The sequence below is a fragment of the Phascolarctos cinereus genome, unplaced genomic scaffold (genome assembly GCF_003287225.1).
Source record: "Phascolarctos cinereus isolate Bilbo 61053 unplaced genomic scaffold, phaCin_HiC Scaffold_4;HRSCAF=312, whole genome shotgun sequence".
In the NCBI taxonomy this organism is placed as follows: Eukaryota; Metazoa; Chordata; class Mammalia; order Diprotodontia; family Phascolarctidae; genus Phascolarctos; species Phascolarctos cinereus.
The window spans coordinates 664,538,022-664,561,571 of NW_027555847.1; the positions used below are offsets into that span (position 1 = coordinate 664,538,022).

Below are 23,550 nucleotides of genomic sequence, written 5' to 3' on the forward strand. Positions count from 1 at the left end.
GTGACTTGCCCAGAGTCACACAGCTAGAAAAGTGACTGCTGATAAATCAAAATAAATTAATTTTTTAAAAAATGGATACTCAATAAATGTTAGCTATTCACAAGATCAACAGAGTTAGAGCTGGAAGGGCCCTTAAAAATCATTTAACACCCAGGCTGGCTTATCACACCTTCTTCCTTATTTCTCACCTGGCTGCAGTGCTCTGGGACATCTCCCCACCTCTCACCCAGTCCCCAGGAAGCTCATTATAGAGATAACTTCATCATCCTAAATGATCTCATCAGCCTTGACACTCTATCTCATCACTACCCACAGCCTCTCTGAGTGGAGGGTTGGAGCCATGAACTCCAAAACCTCCATTTAAGGAGGAAGTCCTGCTGAGAACTCAATCTTCACCTGGAAGCACTATCCTGGAACAACTATCCTGACTTCACTATGCCCCTGCCTGTCCTGCACCTCCCTCCCTCCTTCAGTTTAGCAGAGTGTAACACTTAATAAATTTTTTTTTTGACTACTGACTAACCTTCTTCCATGCCTGGGAGGAGACTGGACATTCTCTGCCCTCCAAATCATATACCAGAGACAATCCTTGGACATAGTTAAGCATTCACTGGCTCTTCACTACCCCAGCTAATTTCCTCCCTATGACCCTTTGTGTCACACACACACACACACACACACACTCACCCTTTTTTTTTTGATGAGGCAATTAGGGTGAAGTGACTTGCCTAGGGTCACACAGCTAGTGTCAAGTGTCTGAGGCCAGGTTTGAACTCAGGTCCTCCTGACTCCAGGGCCAGTGCTCTATCTACTGCACCACTTAGTTGCCCCTGTCACACCCCTTTTTTAACCTCACAGTTTGAGAATTTTCATCAAATCAACACTGCCATTGCCTGTGGAATGGGTGAGTCAATGGACACTCCAGATGGTTCTGGGCACCATCTTAGCAACTTCCCACACCAAAACTCCACATTTGTTATCCCCTCCCTTAAGATGTAAGCTCCAAGAGAGTAGTAGGGACTGTTGTCTCCCTTTAGATTTGTATCCCCAGTGTTTAGCACTTAGTACACACTTTGCATTTCATTTATTCATTTTACAAGTAAGGAACTGGAACAAGAAGGGGGAAGGGATTTGTTATTTGATTGCAAGCTCATCACTAATGACAGCTAGGTAGCAAAGTGCCAGAGCACTGATCCTGGAGTTAGGAAGACATAAGTTCAAATTGAACCTTAGACACCAGCTGCGTGACACTGGACAAGTCATTTAACTGCTGTTTGCCTCAGTTTCCTCAACTGTAAAATGGGAATAATAAGAAGACCTACCTCACAGAATTGTTGTGAAGATTAAGTGGGATAACATTTGTTAGTGTTTATCAAAATGCCAAGCACCTTAGTAGGCACTATATAAATGCTTATTCCCTTCCCTTCCTTTCCCCTAATGAGATGAAATGATATTTGTAAAGGGCTTAGCATAGTGCCTAGTATATACAGATACTACATAAATTGCATATTCCCTCCCTTCTCTCTCATTAGATTGTAAGCTCCCTGAGGGCAGAAACTCTTTCTTTTTATTTGTATCCCCAGCCTTAGCATAGTGTATGGCACATATGTAGGCACTTAATAAATGTCTACTGACTGACTGACAGACAGCCAAGATTTAAAGTCAGATAACTCTGATTTTAAATTCAAGGTTTTCCCCACTAACCCATATACTGCCCCACCTTGATTCACCTCACCTACCTCCCACCTCCTACAGATCAATCCAAAATCAAGGCTCAATCTAAGTCCCATTTCTGTGAAGCTTCCCCAACCAAGCAACCCTTATTTAAACTCCTCCAGCCCCATGCTACACTATGGTGCCCCATATATCAGTGTCACTCAAACAGATATGGATCCTTGGCTGTATAACAACTTAGAAAACCACAAATTAACATTATCTAGGTTTTATTGTGGCTTTATTCATTTTGTTAAACATTTCCCAGTTACAAGTTCCTGTGAAGATGAACACTTCTGCCCCAAATTAGGGCAAGTCACTTAAGCTCTGCCTTCCTCAGTTTCCTCAACTGTAAAATTTGGATAAGGATAACACCTACTTATCTCTCAGTTGTGAGGATCAAATGAGAATAGCTGTAAAGTGCTTAGCATGGTGTCTGGCAAATAGTAGGCACTATACAAATGCATATTCCCTCACTCTCTCCATACTATATACTTTCTTATATTATGTATGTCATTTCTCCAACCATGCTGCAAACTCAAGGCCACAGGCCAATGTCATTTTCTATTACTATTCTACTTCTTTTATAGCTCCATTAACTCCTACCTAATACTCCTCTAAAGCAAAGGTTCCCAAACTTATTTGGCCTACCACCCCCCCTTTTCAAAAAACATCACTCAGTGTCCCCTGGAAATCTACTTTCTTTAATTCTTTAATGGTTTTTTTTTCCAAATTTGCATCATTTCAAAAAAATATTAAATATTTTTTTAAATGACACATCCTAAATCTAATAATTTAATGTAAATTTGTGGGCTTTTCCGTGTATTGAAAATCATGTAACTGTGTAGTATTATATTTTAAACAAGTCATTACATGCACATATTCCTGCCCATGCATACTGGACTTACCCACAATGGATGACAAGCTTGCCTGCCAACCTACTTAGGACCTGTCAACGGACTTGACCGCTGATCTCTTATAATTTGCATTTTGTGTGTTTATTTGGAAAATAATGTAATCACTATGACTTTAACTCTGTTACATAACAGATGAAAAATGTATGGACAGTTTTTCAAGATTTTTTTTATCTTCTCTTCTATTCTTGCTTCCACAGCCCCCTTTACTTTTATTCAACACTCCCAATTGCACCCGAGGCTACTACCACCACTATGAATTATTCCAGAGTACCCCAGGGAAAGGTATTGCCCATTTTGGGAACCTACCAAGGCTGGGAACCAAGCAAGGTACCAAACCCCTAGCCAACTTGAACCATGCATTTACTGTATTTGCCAACAAGCCCCACATCTGCGCTTTATTCACACCATTCCTGCTTGCCACATGGAAAGTATTTCCCTCCATTAAATAACCTTACCTAATCTCCCTCAGCCTATGATAAAGCTTTCCTAATCCCCCCAACCAGATGATCTCCCCTTCACCTAAACTCCCACAGCACAGTATACCTCTCTTATGGTTTTTATATAGTGGAATTTGTAGTATCATTATGTATTTTCTTTATTCCCCACTAGACAGCCAGACTGGAGGCAAGAATAGAAAATGATCAGGTTGCCCTGTAAGGCTTCTGAGGTGCCTCTCTTCTAACCTTATGATTCTATGATCTTTTATAAGATTTAGAGCTGGAAGGGACCTTAGAGGATCACATCGTTGGGAGGGCCTCTATTTCTCATCTCTGTATCCCATAACCCTTAGCACTGGGCCTGCAAACAGTGGATTCGTGATTATTTGTTGCATAGTAATTTCTATGCCTCCTGAAGTTGTCTACCTTTACCATGAAAAACCAATACAAAATTCTCTCTGGTCACCACCTCTGAAATAAAGACTGCTCTAAATGAAAATACCTACTCTTGCATGTTATTACCTACATTGATAGATAAGGTATAATAAGGAAGTTTAGCTTTTCAAGTTTTTGTTAACAGCTTAGATTTGGTTCTGCTCTTGCACAACCTTGGATAAAACAATGTATCAGTCAGTGGAAAGGACTCAGAAGAAACTGCAGATCACTGAAGTGAGTAAAGTATCACTTAATAACCATACACTTGGGACAAAACGTCAAAAGCTTTTTGTTAAGTTAAGCATCCAAAATGCTGGTGTTGAACATAAATCACAAAAGTGGAAAATCTGCTAACGGAAAGCACTGTGCCAGAAGTCATACAATCTAGTTGTATTTGACTGGTGGAAGGCAATGAACGCTGACGTTTACATTTCAAAAATACATAATGTTAAGGCACTTGGGAAAGTTAATACAATGTGCCAATTAAGGCAGCTTTGTCCGCAGAGTTCCCAGTAACCAAGCTTTCATTTTAATGAAGTATAAAACTCTTCAATCTAATTATGGCCATTTGATGCCAACATTGTTCACAGTATCACTTCTAACCACAATCAGAAACAGCTAATGAGACTTCTCTGCCCACTGGAGCTCAATGTCCTGTTATTTCATCCACACGGGCCAACTGTGCAAAATTTGAATATGCAAAGTATATTATTCAGATAAATTAGATGCCTGCTTGGTCTTTAATTATGTTAGAAATGAGGTTACCCTGTCTTCAGTTGAAAAGAGATTCCAAGGATGGCCACAGTATGAGGGAGATCATTTCAAGAAATTCTGGCACTAACTAGCTGTAACCCATCTTAGCTTCACAACATCCTTTTATCAGCCAAAGACATTAGAAGTTTGAACACAAACTAAGCAAAGACCCTTCCTCCATCCCCCCGACCCCAAACACAGCTTCAATCCTTACACTGATACATTTACTATTGTTATTTCAAATGAAAAGGAAATCAAAATCAGTGGAGATTTTATTCCAACCAACCTAATCCCAAAACAGAATTCCTAATTATTAGCTGGAACTTGAAGCAAAAGGGAAAAAGGATTGAAGTCTGTTGTGTCTTGGCCCTAACTTTTTTTTCAGGGGCTAGTTCAGAGAAGTTTAAAAATTAGTTAATTGTTTTCCTAATTAAAAACAGGCATTAAAATTTTTAATTATCTTATTTTGGCAAACAGTTTAAAAATATCATACACACAACCCAATGGTTTAAATATTAGAGCTGGAAAAGCACTCCAATAACCTCCTGATTTTACACATTGAAAAACCAAGATGCAGAAGAAACTTACCCCAAAGGTCACACAGTGAGTCAGAAAGCAACAAAGCCAAAAACAGTAGAACTCAAGGCTCCTGACTCCTCCAGGGTCCAGGCTCTCCCTGCTCATCAACCTTCCAGCCAGCCTTCCTAGATACAAGCTTTCAAAGGACAATAAAATATAGTTCAGGTAGCCACAATAATAGGATCATTGAAAAAGTTTTTAGAGGGCACAGCAAGGAGTAAAGGGAAGACTAACTAGGCTTAGAAAGAGGTTTGGTTTAAATCTCAGACATTTATTAGTTGTGTAACCATGAACAGGTTACATTTTATCTCTCCAAGCTCCCAGTTTCTTCACCTAGGAAACAGAGAAGATACTAGTTGCACTAGCTATCTCAGACAGATGTCTGAAAAAAAAATCACATAAAATATATTATTACTATTATAGATTAGGAAACAGGTCTAATAAGTATTAAGTAGCAGAATACAGATTCAAAGCCAAGTCTTCAAATTTCAAATCCTTATGCTCTTTATGCCAAGTTGCCTCCTCATTTGTAAAAACAGAGATGTAAATAGACTGCATTTTTATTTTTGAGGTTTAAAAACTGTTTTCTTCACAAAAGCCATGTGAGGATAGATAGTGAACAACATATTCAAATTGTATATGAAAGGTAAAGTGACTGGCTTAACAGTCACACAGCTAGGAAATGCTGGCACTAGGACTTTAACATAATCCTGTTAATCAAAATACATTTACCCATTTAAGTTTTTGTACATTCAGACCTCTGGGATACAGCTTCCCTCTTGTCTTACAGCACTTTTCTCTGCCTACTGCCATCTTATCCTAAATGAATCATTTCTCTACAAGTTTTCTCCCCAGGGACAACTCAAAGCCAGCTTTTCACACTAATGTTTCCCAAGATAACACAAGAATTGTTCTCCACACTTACAAAGCAAACATCTGTGAAGTGAAAATAGTTGAGAGAAATTTAATATTAGGAAAAAATCAAGGACCGCAACCTACAGAGACCACACATTTCAAAGCCCATCTTACTGAGACTTATCCACAAAAGGTGGCAAATCTGTTTAGACTGCAAAGTGATGCAATGTCCTAAATTAAGTTACTGTTCTAATCTCAGCCTCCACATGTCAGTGAGGGCACAGCTGCCACGAGGGTCTCCTTTGCAGATTCCCATTCTTTGTCTAAAGAACACAATTCCTGCTTCTGTCTACCCATAATTCAGAATAATAATAACCCTTTCCCAGACTCCTCAGTGGTGAAAAGGGACTGTCAGTGTAGTAAGGAGGAATGTAGAAACCAAACATGGGCAACAGCAAACAAAATCAGGGCCTCAATGAATTTTGTCCCAATTCCCAATCACGATCACAAAGAGTTTAAGGAAATCATTATAAATAACATTTGCCAAAGATATTTTATTACAGCTGCACCTCTGAATATGTGGAGCAACATCTTTCTGGGGTACTATTTTTAAAAAGCATTTGTTAAGATATGAATTACAAACCAACTACACACACCTCGAGCAAATCACAGAATTTCCAAAACTGAAAAAAGTCAAAATGCATGGTATTCAAAACATACTTAGCAGACATTTTGCTCTGGTAAATAATCATATTAACTAGTCTCTGTCCTCCTAAAAACTACACTCCCCAAGAAAAGCAGAACCAGATTGTCCAATATGGTGTTACTTGCCAGGGTGCCAAAGACAACCAATTGGCTGTCTTTCCTACTATCTCTAAGAAAAGCTTTAATGTTACAAAATATGGACTTCCCAAGGTTATCTCATTCAACCAGTGCCTGACAAAATATCCTTCTTACAGCCTCTCTTGCAAATTATTAACGTGCTTCCACTGGAAAGCCTTCAAGGAAGGAGAGCCCACCACCTCCCAAAGTCACATCTGCCAACTTTTTTCCTGACATCAAACTGACCATCAACCTGGAAACCTAAATATGACAGTGTGATACAGTGAAACGAAACCAGGGTGTTGGAAGATCTGGATTCAAATCCAACCTCTGACACCTATTAATTATCTAACTTTAGGCAAATTACTTCATTTCCCTGGGGTCTCAGTTTTCTCCTCTGCAAAATGAGGGGGTCTGACTAGTCAGAAAGAGCTGAATTCAAATCTGGCCTCAGACACTTCCTAGCTATGTACCTCTGGGCAAGTCTCTTAACCTCTGCCTGCCTGAGCCTCCTTCTCTGTAAAATGGAGGTAATAATAGTACCCACCTCTCAGGGTCACTATAAAAGGCACTTAGCGTGTTCCTGCCACAAAGCAGGTGCTTGCTTAATAAATGCTTGCTCCATTCCCTCTTTCCTAAATGGGCGGAGGTCCTATCCAGCCCCAGATCTATGAACTTCCTTCCGGTTCCCATGATTCTTCCTTCCTGATAGTGACAGGGAGTCTAGTAATAAGGTGGTGACATCCTTTTTGTTCTTATCTAACCTATGTCAAAGTTTAATTTCTTTGCAAATAACATGAAATTCGATTCCATTTGAACAGTTGGTAAGTGCCTACCCTGCCCAAGCCACTGTACCTTACAACAGGAGACAAAGGACTCTGTGCTACGTGCTAGAAAAACTCAAACCCAACTGGCTGGTCAAGTCTGAGAGGCTTTTAGTGCTGACTGGAAATGGCTATCAGATTGAAAGATGAAATTGCTATATGTTTGCAATTGGGCTCTTCTGGGATAAAGATGTTACACATAACCAAAAAATAAGGAGAATTCATAATAGCAAAACATATCAAATCAAGAAATTAATGTTAAAAAAAGTCATTTCATTAAATATTACCAAGAGAAGTGGCTTAGTGTGATAAATGCAAGCCTTAGTTAATTGTTGGACTTGGTGTCAAGAAATCTGGATTCAAGAAACTGTTTTGTGATCCTAGACAAATTAAATTTCTCAAAGTCAATTTCTTCATCTGAAAATGGAGATAACAAGACTATCTGGCAGGAATATAGTGAAGAAAAGCCCTTTGCAAACCTTGAAAAGCAAGGCCTAAAAACAGTACAATAGGAAGAGCATTAGATCTGAAGCCAGCAGTTTTCAGATAAAGAAATTAAAGCTATCTATAGTCATATTAAAAAAATGCTCTGGATCACTATTGATTAGAGAAATGCAAATTAAAACTCTGAGGTACCACCTCCCACCTATCAGATTGGCTAATATGATAGAAAAGGAAAATAAAAAATATTGGAGAAGATGTGGAAAACTGGAACACTAATGCATAGTTTGTGGAGTTGTGAATTGATCCAACCATTCTGGAGAGCAATTTGGAACTATGCCCAAAGGGCTATTAAACTGTGCGTTCCCTTTGACCCAACAATAGCAATACCAGGTCTGTATCCAAAAGAGACCATAAGAAAGGGAAAAGGACCTACATGTACAAAAATATTTATAGCAGCTCTTTTTGTGGTGGCAAAGAATTGGAAATCGGGGGGGATGCCCATCAATTAGGGAATGACAGAACAAGTTGTGGTATATGAATGTAATGGAATATCATGCTGTAAGAAATGAATAGATTTCAGAAAAACCTGGAAAAACTTACATGAACTGATGCTAAGTGAAGTGAGTAGAACCAGAACACTATACACAGTAATAGCTACATTGTGTGATGACTGACTTTGATAGACTTAGCTCTTCTCAGAAATACATTGATCACCATAAAAAATGCAAAAACTGCAAAAATGAGTTGTCTTATTTCACCTCAGCAGTAAGTTTTTCATATAAATTTATTCCTCTCTCTACAATTCTACTTAAGGGATGGCATCAATTCTTAACTTCTCATTCCTCTTTGCATGCTTTAGTTGTATTCTTTTCTATGTGAGAACTTCTATGTGAAAGTGCAGGATGGGGAGTGATGGCTAGAAGGGTAGGTAAAGGGCTTTAAATGCCAAATGGAGGAATTTAGATTTGATCTTAGACTCAAAAAGGAAGCCACTGGTGTGTATTGACTAGAGGGAGTGATATCAGATCTGAGCTTAAAGATCATTTTGGAAGATATGTGGAGGATGAATTAGATTGGGAAGAGTCTTGAAGCAGGAATACCAATTAGGAGCCTATTGCAATAGTCTGGGTGAGAGATAATGAGAGTCAGAACTAGGGTAGTGGCTATGTAAGTAAAAAGAATGGATGTGAGAAAAGTCGTAGAGAGAGGAATGACAAGATCTGGCCAAATGCCTAGTTATGCTGGACAATAAGGACGGCAAGTCAAGGATCTTTGTTTTATGTACTTGAAAGACTGGGGGTATGGTAGTGCTCAACAGAGACAGAGAAATTCCTACACAATAACAGCCACGTTGTGCGATGACTAAGACTGATAAACTTAACCTTTCCCAGCAATACAAGGATCTAAGACTTCTCCAAAGGCCTCATGATGGAAAATGCTACCCACATCCAAAGAAAGAACTATGGAACTTGAATGCAGATCAAAGCATACTATTTGCTTTTTTTTTTTCTCTTCTGTTGAGTTTTGTTTCCTCTTTCTGGTGGTTCCTCCTATTGGTTCTAATTTTTTACTTACAACATCACTAATGTGAAAATACGTTTAATAGGAATGTATATGTATAGCCTATATCAGACTGTGTGCCATCTTGGGGAGGGTGGTGGGGAGGAAGGGGGAGAAAAATTTCAAAACTCAAAAGCATATGGAAGTGATTGCTGATAAAATAAATTAATTAAAACAAAATAAAATAAAGAAAAAAAGAAATAGAGAAATTCCTGAGATAGGATTTTGTGGGGAGAAGGGAGGTGATAACATAATGAAATCTATAAGGCAGACTGCAACATCTCCATTCCTCGGCAACTCATTCCCTCCCATCCAAAATGAAAAGGGACTTCTTTTACTCATCAGTAACTGCTCTGAAGTGCAGAGCCTGCCATTACAGAGGGACCCACAGCAGCTGAGAGATTATCTGGGGCAGAGGGGTCAAACTCTAACTCCAAAATGTGGCAGAACCAGATTAAAATGTAATTGGGAAGCATTTAACAAAATAAACTAAAAACCGAATACAACATAGATAATATTAATTTGTGGTTTTCTAAGTCAATATGAAAGCAGCTAGGTGGCTCTGTGGATAAAGCACTGGGCCTGCTGTCAGGAAGACCTGAATTCAAATGTGACCTAGACACTTACTAGCTGTGTCATTCTAGGCAAGTCACTAACCTCTGTTTGCCTTAATTCACTTAGAGAAGGAAATGACAAATCGATCAGTATCTTTACCAAGAAAACCCCATGTAGAGTATGGTCCATGGGTCGTGGTCAAGACACAAACGAATGACTGAACAACCACGAAGTCAATAAGCTGCCCAGATGGACCCATTTCTATTTTAGTATGATACCACTGATCTGGCAAACAGGGGATAGAGATCCTGGGATTGGGGGAAATGTGCAGGTCCCTGAATCCTACCTTTGTTATGTTATAACTATACTGAGAAGCCAACGCTCACAGCTAAAGAAAGGAAGTTGGAAGCTTGCTCAGAAGTGGAGAGGAGTGTTGGGTAGATGTAGTTGTGTTGGAGTGAAGCCCAACTTGTTGGGCTTATGTGCTATGGGTTATGAAAGAGAGGGTGGGATACAACCCAACCCCATCCTCCTACAGGCTGATCACATTATCACTTGAGGTCCAGGCCACAGCCCACCACAGGGCCAGGGCTTCAACTTTGAAGAGCACTAATGTAGAGAATCTAGGAATGTGGAGATGAAGGTCTACACCTGGGGCATAACAACAATGGAAGAGAAGGAAAAATTGACTCAAGAGGTAAATTGTGAATTTCAAGGACAATAAGAAGGGCTTTTAAAAACTGTTGGAGAATCAATCAACGCTCATTTATTAAGTTCTCACAATGTATGAGGCACTTTGCTAAGCACTGGAGATAACAAAGACAAAAATGAAACAGTTCTTGCCTTGAAGAAGCTTACATTCTAATGGGAGAAACACTAAGTACACTTTACTTGGGATGGATGAGGTGGTAACATACCAAAGGAAGAAGACCTGACTATTCACCTCCCATAACTTTAGAGCTGGTAGATCTCCAGAGGCTGTCCAATTCAATCCATACCTGAACAAGAATCATCTCTCCAACACACCCAACAAAGTCATCCAACATTTGCCCAAAAACCTCAAGTAAGGAGAAACCCACTCACAATCTCCTCGGGAAATCTATACCATTTCAGTACAATCCCAAAAGTCATGAAGTTTTTGTCCACTTCAATCCTCAATCTGCCTCCCTGAAAGTTCCAGCTGCTGCTCCTAATTCTAGCTCTGAGCCAAGCAGGATAAGCCTGATTCTCTTCCACATAATTGGCCCTTCAATTAGGTATAAAACCGGCTATCATGGCTCCTCTAAGTCTTCTGTCCGGGGTAAATATCCAATTCCTTCAACCAAGGCTCATGTGCGATTTCATTCAATAACAAGTATTTATTAACCACCTACTATGTGCCAGGCACTAGGGATACAAAGATAAAAATAAATAACCCCTGCCCTAATACATAAGGAACACTAATAACTAGTTAAATGAGGAAAGGCTTCTTACAGGATGTGATACTGAGCAATGCCTTGAAAGGAGTTGGGGATTTCAAGATGTAGAAGTTGAGAAAGGATATAGTACTCTAGGCATGAGACTGAGCAAAGGTATGGAGGTAGGATACAGACTGTCTGTATAGACTGTCTAACATCTAGTAGGTCAATCTAACTGAACTGGATAACTGAAAAGGATGGGGGGAGGCACGAGGAGAGGGGCGATATGGAAAAATCAACCTCAGAGTTAGACTGCAAATGGCATAAGTTTATATTTCGCCCTAGGTATGACAGAATCAACCGAAGCATCTTGAGCAGGGAAATGATATTTTTAGACCTAGTCTCAAGAGTATCAATTTGGAAGCTTCAAGGATGACTATAGGGAGGCAAATCAATTAGAAGGCTATCCCAATTGCCTTGTGATCTTGAAGCACTTCATCATCCTTATTCAATTTCCAGTTTGTCAGTATCTGATTCCCAGAAGACAAAACTATGGATGTGGTCCGACAAAGGCAACCAATAGCACTATCATCCCCTAGTCCTAAGCACTGTGCATCTTCTGATGAAATGAAAAGTAGGTTAACTTTCTTTGTGGCTGGTATATCACAGTGATGAATAATAACCAAGCTGTACTTAATTTGATTCAAGCTGAATTAAATCACTCACACTTTTTTCAAATGAACTGCTACCTGGCCACACCTCTCCCCTTTTGTATCTGTGAAGGTGATTTTCTTGAACCCAAATGCAAGACTTTATATTTGACCCCTATTAAATTTCATTATCATTAGACTTGGCCCAACTTCCTAGTTGGGCTTCTTATGGAATCCCAATTCTTTCATCTACCACGTTACCTATTTCCTCCTAGCTTTGTATCATCTGTACACTTTTAAGCACACCATTCAAGTCCAAGAGTAAATCAAATCTAAGACCCTTTAGATGAGGGGTTCTTAAACTGAAGGTCCAATAAACAGATTTCAGAAATCTGGGAACTTGGAGAAGAAAAAAATTCCATTCTTATTTTTAACTAACCTTTGGTTTCTTCTTGTAATCTTGTATATTTAGTTTATGCATTGAAAAACATTACTCTAAGAAAGGGTTCACAGGATTCATTAGGGTTCTACGACGCAAAAAATTTTAAGAGTCCCCTGCTTTAGATAATTTTCATTCTTTCTTTTAGAGCAGGAGAACGATCTTCAATGATCAATAAAAATGGTTAATAAACTGAATCCTGCGGTACATAAGCAGAACAGAACACCTAGTCAACAGGTACACTGAAATTAAATCCTAGAGTAATCAAAGGACTTGAAGATATGTTTAGGATCATAGATTTAGAGCTGAAAAGGACCTCTAGAAGTCATCCAACTCCCTCATTTTACAAATGAGAAAAGCAATGCCCAGGACTGCTAAGCTTCTGTTGATGAGCTTTGGAAAACTGTGCCTAAGGAGAAATACTACAGGACTGGATGTGGATGTCGAAATGATTTTTAAAGGGAATGGTGGTAGAATCTTCAAAACATAAGACAGTGAATTTGTCTTGAACCCCTGAGGAAATTGTATATATTTATAGTTTGTGAGCACTTAGAGGGAAGCAGTGATTAGTGAGAACCAATAAGAGTTCATTAAGAACAGAACATGCCACCCTTACTTCACTTCTGTTTTTGAAAGGATCTTTGGATCAGGAGAATGGGACTAACACAGCATAAATAAATTTCATCAAAATATTTATAATCACAGGGTTCCAACTCTGAAGAGACCTTAGAAATCACCTACTCTGAGGCAAAGAGAAGATGGTAGAATAGCAGACAGAAATATAGCAAACTCTCTCCTTCAAAAAAAATGAAACAAAACAAAAAACCCCAAACAAATCTAAAAACACACCAGACTGAATCCTGATGGGGAAATCCAAGAAAAAGTCATGAGTCATTTTCCAGCCCAGGAAGCATCATAGGGAGACAGACACAGAGGTCTGTGGGGATAGAGTCTGGCTAGGTGCTGCTACAAATCACTGAAAAAGAACCAGATGCCAGAGTAAGAGGTCCCAGGTCCAAACCAGGGCACTGCAACCTTGGGCAGAGTGTAGGAACAAGTATCAACTGAAAGCTTTATCACTCTAGTTCTGGGTCACAGATCCCCGGTGGACTCAGGAGCACTTGTGGTCCCTAGACTGTATACTGAACAAGGAGCAAGTCTGGAAGTGAGCAGCAGCTGCGTGGCTGTGAGACCCACATATGGGATCTCAATTTCAATTTCTAGTTCCATCTAAAGCCTTCAGAGGAATAACCAGGGCCAGGAAAGTCTAGAGTTAAGTGAATCTGAACTAGAACTTTCCACCTAACCGATAGCGGCTGCCTTTAACTGAGATTCCAAAGGTGGCAAGCTCACAGGTTTGTTGCTCTGATCCAAACCCAGGTCAAGTACTTGGGGGCCAGGAGAGTAGGTGCTTAGGGGCAGCTAGGTGGAGGAGTAGATAGAGCACTGGCCCTGGAGTCAGAGGACCCGAGTTCAAATTGGGCTTCAGACACATAACACTTACTAGCTATGTGACTCTGGGCAAGTCACTTAACCCCAACTTCCTCGCAAAACAAAACAAAAAAAACAAAAAGAAAAAACTTGCAGATCCCTAGCCTGAGCTCTCCCTGGAATAACACAAAAGTCATTACCCCAAGAAAGCAGCAGGAGAACCAACCCAGACATTCCCTCCAGAAAAGAACAATCTGGTCCTAACAAAATCCCAAGTCAGGAAGTAGTCTGCAAGACTTAGTAAACAAAAAAGAACATCACAATAAAAAGCTATTACACTGAGAAGCATGCTAAAGACACAAATGCAGAAAAACAGAATGACTCTTAAAAACATCAACGAGCAAAGCCTCAAAGAAAAATACAAGTTTAGGGACTGACTAGGATTCCTGGCAGACATTTAAAAAAATTTCTGGTTTCAAGTTTAAAACGTATTTCCAGATGAAATGAGCACTAGAAAGAAAAAAAATGGAAAACAAAGGAGAACCATGGAAGAATCAGAAAAAGAATTAGCAACTAAGCACAAGAGGTACAACACCTTGCCCAAGCACCAAGCTCCCTGAAAATTCAAAGGAACCAAAGAGAAGCAGATGATTTCATGAGACAGCAAGAAACACAAAAACAAAGTCAAAAGACTGAAAATATTAGAAAATTTAAGGCATCTCATCGCAAAAACAAGAGACCTGGAATACAGATTAAGGAGAGAAAATGTAAGGCTCATTGGACTCACGGGAAACCCACGACCGAAGAGCCTAGAGATATTTTAAGAAATCTTCAAACTTCTCAGACCCCTTAGAATCAGAGGACAAACTAGAAACAGAATCTGCTGCTCGCCTCTAGAAACTTCAAAATAAAAACTCCCAGGAGTGTTCCAGCCAAAATCCAGAACTTTCAGGTCAAAGAAAAATGACTCCAAATAGCCAAAAAGAAAACATTCAAATACTGAAAAGCCACACTTGGAATCACACATGATTTAGCAGCCTCCACTATAGAGGTGCCGAGATCTTGAATGTAATATAGTACTCAAGTAGGCAAAAGACATAGGCTTACAACCAAGAATAATTTACCCAGCAAAAGGATGCATAATTCTACTGGGGGGAGGAATGAACTTTTATGAACAGTTTTCAAGTGCTCCTGATGAAAAGACCAGAGCTACAAAGAAATTCTGAAGTGCCAGCACAAGAGCCAAGAGAAACATAAAAAGGCTAACATGAACAAATAATCATATGGAACTAAAACAAGGATATACTGCTTACATTCTACTAAGGGAAGATGACACGTTTTCCCTCTGAACCTTATCATCAAGGGTCATAGAGGAAGTCTAATTAGAAAGAAGGCCTAAGAGAAGTTTTGTTATGTCAATGACCTTTTTAAAAAGAATGGAAAGGGAATGGAAGAGGAATACATGAGGGGGGAAAGAGATAGGAAGGTTCTGGGAAGTTATTTAATTGGAATGTGCATATAGAAGTCTAAACAAAGTAGGAGGAACTGGAGAAGCAGCTGATAACTTGAACTTTATTCTCATCTGAACTGGTCAAAGGAGGGAAGAAAAACACATAAAAGTGGCTACAGAAATTCATCTTACTCATTAGGAAAACAGAAGGGAAAGAAAAAAGGGGGGCAGGGAATTAGAGGAAGGATAAGTTAATGGCAGGATTAGTCATAAAGTAAAACAAGCTATAAGGATTTACAAAAATATTTTATAGCTCTTTTTGTGGTGGCAAAGAATTGGAAACTGAGGGAGTACCTATCAATTGGGGAATGATTGAACAAGTTATGGAATATGGGATGGGATACCATTATGTTTTAAGAGATAATGAAGAGGGTGGTTTCTGAGAAACCTAGGAAGACTTTTATGAGCCAACATAAGGTAAGCAGAACAGAAGAACAATTTATGTCAATACAACAATACTGGAAAGTAAAAAACCTTGAAAGACTAAGGAATTCTGGTCAGCATGATGATTAACTACAACGCCAGTGAAACATGAATTCTACATGAAACGTGCTACCTACCTTCTGATAGAGAAGTAAAAGATTCAGAAGTTCAAAATGAGCCTTTTTTTTTTAACATGGCTAATGTGGATATTTGTTTTGCTTTAATTAGGCATGTTTGTAAGTGAGAGTTTGTTTTTCTTTCTAAGTCAGAGGGGAGAGTTGGGAGGGAGAAAAGATAGGTTTTTGCTGGTTAAAAAAAATTATTAAAAAAGAAATCATCTCCTCTGACCCCCTCATTTTACAAATGAACTGAAGTGCAACAAGGTCATAACAACATTAATGTATCAATTTAAGATTTGCAAAACACTTTACATATATTATCACATTTGAATCCCAACAACTCAGGTTGGCACTACTCATAATTATTCTCGTTTTACACACAGGACAGGCTTAGCAAGGTGAAGTGATTTGCCCATGTCATAAAGCTTGGTGTCAAAAGGAGAATTTGAACCCAAGTTTTCCTGAATCGAAGTAAACTCTTCTTCTACTATTTCATGATACCCAAAAGGCCACATAGGTACTAAGTGACATCTGACAAAGTACTTTGTAATATGACTTGTGGATACTATAGAAAGGCATAGACTGGAACACAGTGCGATTTAAGTGGATGAATGATTAAACCCAAAGAGTAGGGGTTAATATATCAATGTCAACCTAAATGTCTTTTGTGGAGCTGTCCAAGGATCTGTCCTTGGTCCTGTTCTATTCAATTTTTTTTTAATCAATGATATAGGTGAAGAGACATTTTAAAGCATTATTTTTCAAACTTTAAACAAGACATAGATGATATTGGCTTCTTGATGATACGAAGCAGAAGTTGTCAGTTACTGCCTGATGAGTTTGTAATTTCAAAAAAGGCAAGTGTCTCTTAATGAAACACTTAGTTTTGATACTGGTAATCCCTATATGATGCTGAAAGGATAGAGAATAGATTGGGTGTCAATACTACTATCACTAATAATATTAACAATAATATTAACACATCTATATAACATTTTTAAGGTTTACAAATATCTTTACATACATTATTTTATTTGATCCTCACAAGTATTCTGAGTTATACATACTCGGCCTCCTCCCTGGGTGACAAAAATAAGGATCCAAAAAGATCAAAGTGGATTGAACAATGAACCAAATCCAATGAGATGAAATTGAATATAGATGAACTTAATTTCCTATATTTATATTTAATCTACTGAACTTAAATCCACTACATAAGTTCAACTGCTTCTGGAGAAAGTCTACTTGTGCATACCACCTAAAGTCAAGGATGTCCTAAACTAAGCTTATTTTCCCCCCTAAACCTACTAAGAATCCTGATTTTACTTTTTTCTCCTAGTTACTCCTATTTATGTATAAGGTCTGTGGCACTACCATTTTCCCTGTAATCTTGGGGTTATCTGATTTCACTCAAAAGACAAAGGAAAGAGAAGTTACCAGGTTCTGTTCATTCTGTTTCTATAATACCCCTTACACACAATCTCTCCTCTCTGTTCCCACAACCAACATTCTAATTTAAGCCATCATTACCCCCACCCCCAACCTAGACTACTACAATTAGCTCTTATGAACCTACACAATCTCTGAGATTCTCTCTTCAATAAATATTGAATGCTTTTACTATGTACCAGTTACTGTGCTATAAAGTAGAGATACAAAGAAAGGTAAAAACAGTACCTGCCCTCAAGGAGTTCAAATTAACACAGAAGAGACAACATGCAAACAGCTACCTACACACAAGACATACCAAAAAGTATAAATGGGAGGTAATACTCCCAAAGAGAACCAGGGCATGACCTGAAAAGGCCTCCTGCATTAAGCAGGATGTGAGTTGATCCTTCATAAGGCTAATGGAATAATCTTTCTTATGCACACCACCTAATCTAGTCACTCTGTGCTCAAAAATCTTCAGTGGCTCCCTAGTCACTTAATCTGGGAAGAGGGAAAGAGAGGAGAGATCTGTTTTTCCTAAGGTCCTTTTCAACTTGAAACCTATGAACCTGTAACCTACACACACACACACAAAAATCTTACCATGCTACCTTTTTTTCAGCCTTATACCCAAGTATCACATGCTCCACTCAAACTGGACAATTTTTTGCCCCTCACATACACTGCAGTCTCAAATTTCACATCTTTACTCAGGTTATTTCTTATGCTTGAAATATTGACTTTCCCCATCTTCACCTGCTGAAATACTACCCAAACTTTTAAGTCCAAATGAAACAACAGCTTTGATCCCCGTAGATGGTAATGACATTCCCTGAGACTTTATCCAATACTCTGTTGTGGAACTTTCTAAAACTTTATCCTGTATTACAGCTACCTGAGTTGTTGCCTTTAAGTGCTTAATAAATGCTTATAGATTGACAAGCTATAAATTCTTGAGGGCTTATATAAATTTTGGACCTTCCCCCAATGCCTAGAAAAGTACTTTATACATAGTAGCCACACTTAATAAAATATTTCAGGTTTGTTCATTTGAAGTACAAGATGGTGATGCACGTCCAGATAACAATTCTTATATAAAAAGTTCTGGTGAACTTTTGGGTTCTGGTAAAAGTCAAAATATATAAAATGTGGATGTCACTTAATCCCTCTGGGACTTAGTTTCCCTCCTAATGAAGGGGATGGACTAGATGGCTTCTAAGGTTCCTTCCAGCTCTAAATCTGTAATCTTAATTTCCAGAACAGGGAAGTCTTACTGTTCTCTGCCCTAATAAAACTATCTGTCCAAAGGGCATCAACCAAGATTGGGAAAGTACCTGAAATTGTTCCATAGGAAGAACCAGGAATGTTTATTCAACTTGGGAGGTGGGGTAGATGTCAAAGGAAAGGTAACAGTTATTAGGAGCAATAAAAGATGGAAATGGAAACTGGAAAACCACTTGTTATAAATGAAATAGGATTCCCATGAAGAATTAAACTAGGTGACTTCTTAGATCCTTTCTAAGGATGAAATTCTGTGATTCAAGACATTCCACAAGAATAAGGATAATATTCTAAGGAAGAAACAACTAGACTTGGTGACAAATTAGACATAGGGCTTCTTAAACTTTTGGAAGGTATTAAGGACCCCTTGGGAGTCCGGTGAAGCCTATGAATCCCTTCTCAGAATATTTTTAAATGCATAAAATAAAATACATAGAATTACAAAGGAAGCCAGTTATATTGAAACAAAGATGTAATTTTTTCCCCTATCCAAGTTCATAGATCCCTTGATCAAGAGAAGTCCAGGGATCCCAGGCTAACAACCCCTGATCTAGGGGATACAGGAAAGACAAGAGCCAAAGAGTACTTTTAATCCAGACAACCATTATATGGGGTATAGGTGGAGAACAGATAAGACAAGAGGGAGGGAAGCTTTTTGAGATAAAGATTGGGGGACTGGGGGGGGGGCCACGCCAGAATATTCTGGCCTGTTAGGCAAGTGGAAATACAAAATACAACAATAATGTCAAATTCTTAAGAGAAATGGAGGCCACTAAACTACTTAAGGATCTGTGCAGGTCAAATACTGACAGTTTAAAAATGTAGTTTTATCTATGTTTTATTGTGTGTTTTTATTTATTTTGTGAAATATTTCCCAATTACATTTTAATCTGGTTCTAAGCTCTGTGGGCTGGGTGTATGACATTTCTGGTCTACAGTACACAGTTGGAAGTCAAATCAGTAGAAATGACAGTGGAAGCCAAGGAGCCATAGGTGACCCTAAGGAAGAACAGGAAGAGGCATAAAGAGTACAGAGCCTTAGAGACCACCCAAGGAATTGTATGTGAATGACATGGGGAAAGGAGGAAAAAAATAAAAAGAAATAAAGACACTGTGGTCAGAGGAAAAGAACCATGGAAGGTAAGTGTTAAAGATAAGGCCAAGGAAATAAGAGGTCAGGGAGTAGGAGAATCAAAAGCATTAGATGATGAAGAGAAAAGATGAAGTCTTAAAGTCTAAGAAAAGGATCCTAAGTTTGCTACTGATCATAAACAGCATCTAAGATAACAAAAACCTAGGCTGTTTAACTACAAGTAATTCATAGAGGGACATTTCTTTTGTCCATTATCCAGACCTTTCTGCTTATTCATCACCCACTCTCTATAAAGTAGGCCTGTCAGATCTATTAGGCTACTTGGAAGCAGCTCTACTGAAAGGTGTGGACAGGGAGGAGTTAGAGAAAGGTGCAAAATCAAGTTTGCAGATACTTAAGCCCCAAATTACTGAATTATACAACTCCAAACAAGTTAAAAAATTGTGCTACTGATTTCAGCCACCCCTTAAAACAGGGAACAGAGATGAGAAACCAGATTATATATATGCTAACAGTCCATCTTTACGGTTCATAAGAAAAGTACCATTTTTCTATTAGGTGCTATTAGTAAAGATAAAAGTTAAGAGTCAGAGTCAACACGCACCCATTGAGAAGTCTAGTGTAAAATAAAGAATTGCGGAGGAGTAGCTAGAGTAATGACCTTAAAGTGTTGAGCAGGACAGTCCTGAGTAGTCCGACTACAGTCCTAAGTAGTCCTACTACAACTAGACTGGGGCAGCTATTGCTGCCTTAACTTCAGCAACCACCCACAACTTCAATAAACTGGCACCTCCCTACTTGGTGGTACAAGTCGAAAAGGCCAAGACTTTGCTCAAGGATGAGAAGCCATAATATAAATGAAATGGACTGTACATACTCCACTGTGAAAAAAGTGGGCTTGGCTTCTGATGGTCTGAATGTAGTTAAGTTGTCCAAATTCCTATTTCCTAAAGATGGAACACTTATAACCTTTACAACAAAGAAGCAGGATCCTCTAAACCTATATAACTGGATAACAGGTTAAACTTGGGTCCATAAACTTGTTTTTTCAAACTATTTTAATAACTGTATTTCAATGTAATTGGTTTCTTTTATAATACTATGTATTTTATTTTATGCAGTAAAAAAAATTATCCTACAAAGGGACTGGTTTCCACAGACTGCCAAAGAGGCACAAAAAAGGTAAACAACTCCTAAAGTCTTTGCAGCTTTTTATTCTATTTTTTCCCTTTCAAACTGTAAGATTTCTTTACCTACCTTGGCAAATATTCAATTGTTTAAAATAAAAACGCTCCTCTGGCTGATTTTATCTAATTTTTTAAAAATGCAGTTTTTATTAAGTTTCTCCTTTCATTATGACATATACATACATACATATATATGCACATAAACACACATATATACATACGTATATGGTACATATACCCATGTTCTGGGTATTCAGAACACAAGATCTGACAGGTCGCACCAAGCTAAAAAGGCTTGTACAACCCTACACAGTCTGAGAAGCAGGTTAAGTTCAAAGACAATCAGCATAAGAATCATCATAATTTAATAAATTTTTCAGTCCCAGTAACTCATTAAGCTATGATCCAAGGCATAGCAAAACTATAATTTTTCCTCATGAAACCAGAGAACACTGTTTCTCAGCTTCTTTATCTGTAAAATGGGGATAATACCTGCAGCTGCCTCAAAGGATTATTCTAAGGCTGAAATAAGGTAATAATCCACAAAAGAGATCTGTTAACCTTTTATGTGTCTGTATGTGCCAGTTATTACTATTCCTGACCAATGAGAATAATAGATATAGAGATTTCAGGGACCTTAGAAATTTCATTTTATAGATGTGGAAACAAACCCACAGTGGATGACTTTCCCAGGGTCTAGTGAAGAGTGAGCAACAAAACCCAGGGCCTCTGGACTCCAGATTGGGTGCTTTTCCCACTATACCCTTCTGCCTCCTTAAATAAGATAAGCAGCACTTCTACTTAACATAATCATTTTACAAAAAAAGTTAAACCTGACATGGTAATGTTACCGTTTGACTCAATGCACATTTAATGGACTTTCAAAATATCCTTTCCAATCTTTCTAGCTTGTGTCCACCGCCTTACACCAGGCTGTCAGGTTGCCCCTGGCTAGCCTAGTATTAACTAGCTCACTTCCAATAAACAGGAATAGAAAAAGTAAAAGAAAATTTCATATCACTCGTATAATCTCACGGTAGAATTCTTTAATGATTCCCCGAAAAAATAACTCAAATCAATTCTCACAAGCACAGAGGACTGACTCAACTTCGGGGCTTCCTTATCTCAAACTAGAAGGGCTGAGCCGGCATGCTGTGATTCTCAAACCAAACTACCATTTTTAAACAATCAGCCCAGTTCTCTTATTTAGGATCACCGAAATTTCCACCCTGCCAGAAGCCTGGTTAACCTTTTCTGTTTATCCCATGCGGAGCTGTGTCGCCGGTTCCAGAGACCCACAGTTCGAAACTACTCCATAAGATTATAAGTATTTTAAGAATGCGTGTCAATTCCACAATCTTTTTCCTAATCAGTCCACATTCGAAAAGTAATAGGACTAGACTGCGTGTATTCGGAATCTGCCTTTCCCACCCCCAACTTACAAGGACTCAACTTCTGTAACCCCAGTTTGGTCGCAGACATAAGAGACACCCCCTTCCCGACCGCTGTTTTTGGGCCAGGCCCTACTTCTCCAAATGTTGTGGGGCTTTTTAAAAAATTCATTAACACCTCATTTGCAAGGGTGTGTTGGAACCACCCACAATTGTCACCGAAAGAGTCTTTTGTGCGGGGCAGCCACCCTCTACTCAACACAAACGCTGCATTTCAATCCTTCCAAAACAAAAAGCGACCCCAAGCAAAGGCAGCATTCGGCCCACGATGCCCCAACTCCCTTCTCCCCGCCCCCCCTCCCAGGGCTTAGTGGAAAGAAAGAGAACGCACCGGCCACGCGCGACGCCCTCCCCCCTCCCTGGACACCGCGGCCCCCATTGTGTCCCAGCCCTTCCTCCTCCCCCTCCAGCTCAGGCCGGGCCGGACCGGCGCAGGCCGGGTGACAGCCGGCGGGCGCCGCAGACCAGGCTCCCGAGCCTCCGACCGGAGCGCGTTCGTCGCCTCCCCCGGGCGGAGCGGGCGACCTGCCGGGAAAGCAGCTCGCCCGGCGCGGCGTCGGAGCCGGGGGCTGCCGCGGAGCCTGGGGAGCACTATTTCCCGGCTCCGGGAAGAGTGGGGTTGGGGATCGGGAGAAAGGAGGGGGAGGGGCGGGGGAGGGGGCCCTCCATCGGCCGGGGCAGTTAACGCATTTAACCGCCCTTCGCTGGCCCGGCCCGGCTGGGGCCTGAGCGGGGACACCGCCCCCGCCCCCACCCACGCCCCAGTCCCGGCCCCGGCGCGGGGACCCGAGCGGCCAGGCGGGGCGCTGGAGACAATGAGCGGGGGAGGGCGGCGGCGGCAGAGGAGCCGAGATGGAGGAGGGGAGAAGAGCCAGGCCGGGCCCGGCACTCACTGGGGCGGCGGAGCTTGCTCCCCGGCCCCGGCAGGGCGCAGGCCGGCAGCCCAGCCGCACTCTCTCCGTCCCCGCCGGGCCCGCCATCGCGCTCGCCCTTTCTGGAGCGGCTCGGCTCGGCCCTGCACGCCTGCCGCCTCGCGTCGCCTCCCCGGGGGTGTGAGGGGGGCCGCGGCCCGAAGTGAACGGGGCGGGGGGTGGAGGTGGAGGGAAGGCTCTTTCAGCTTGGGCCTCCCTCTGCCGAGGCGAAAGCACCCTGGGCCTCACCTGATGGCCGCCGCCCGGCGCGTCAGCTCCGTCAGTCCGTCGCGGAGTGGCTGGCCCAGCCGCCTCTGGCTCCTTAGCTCGGGC

The 23,550-nt window shown here is 40.3% G+C and overlaps 1 protein-coding gene across 1 annotated transcript in view; it reads right to left on the bottom strand.

Annotated features, from left to right (window-relative positions):
- Positions 1–23,550, bottom strand: part of KDM4B (lysine demethylase 4B) — a 260,289-nt gene extending 236,739 nt beyond the window's left edge. The window contains 1 exon segment of the mRNA XM_078153991.1: positions 23,467–23,550. The gene's annotated coding sequence lies outside the window, so the exon portion shown is untranslated.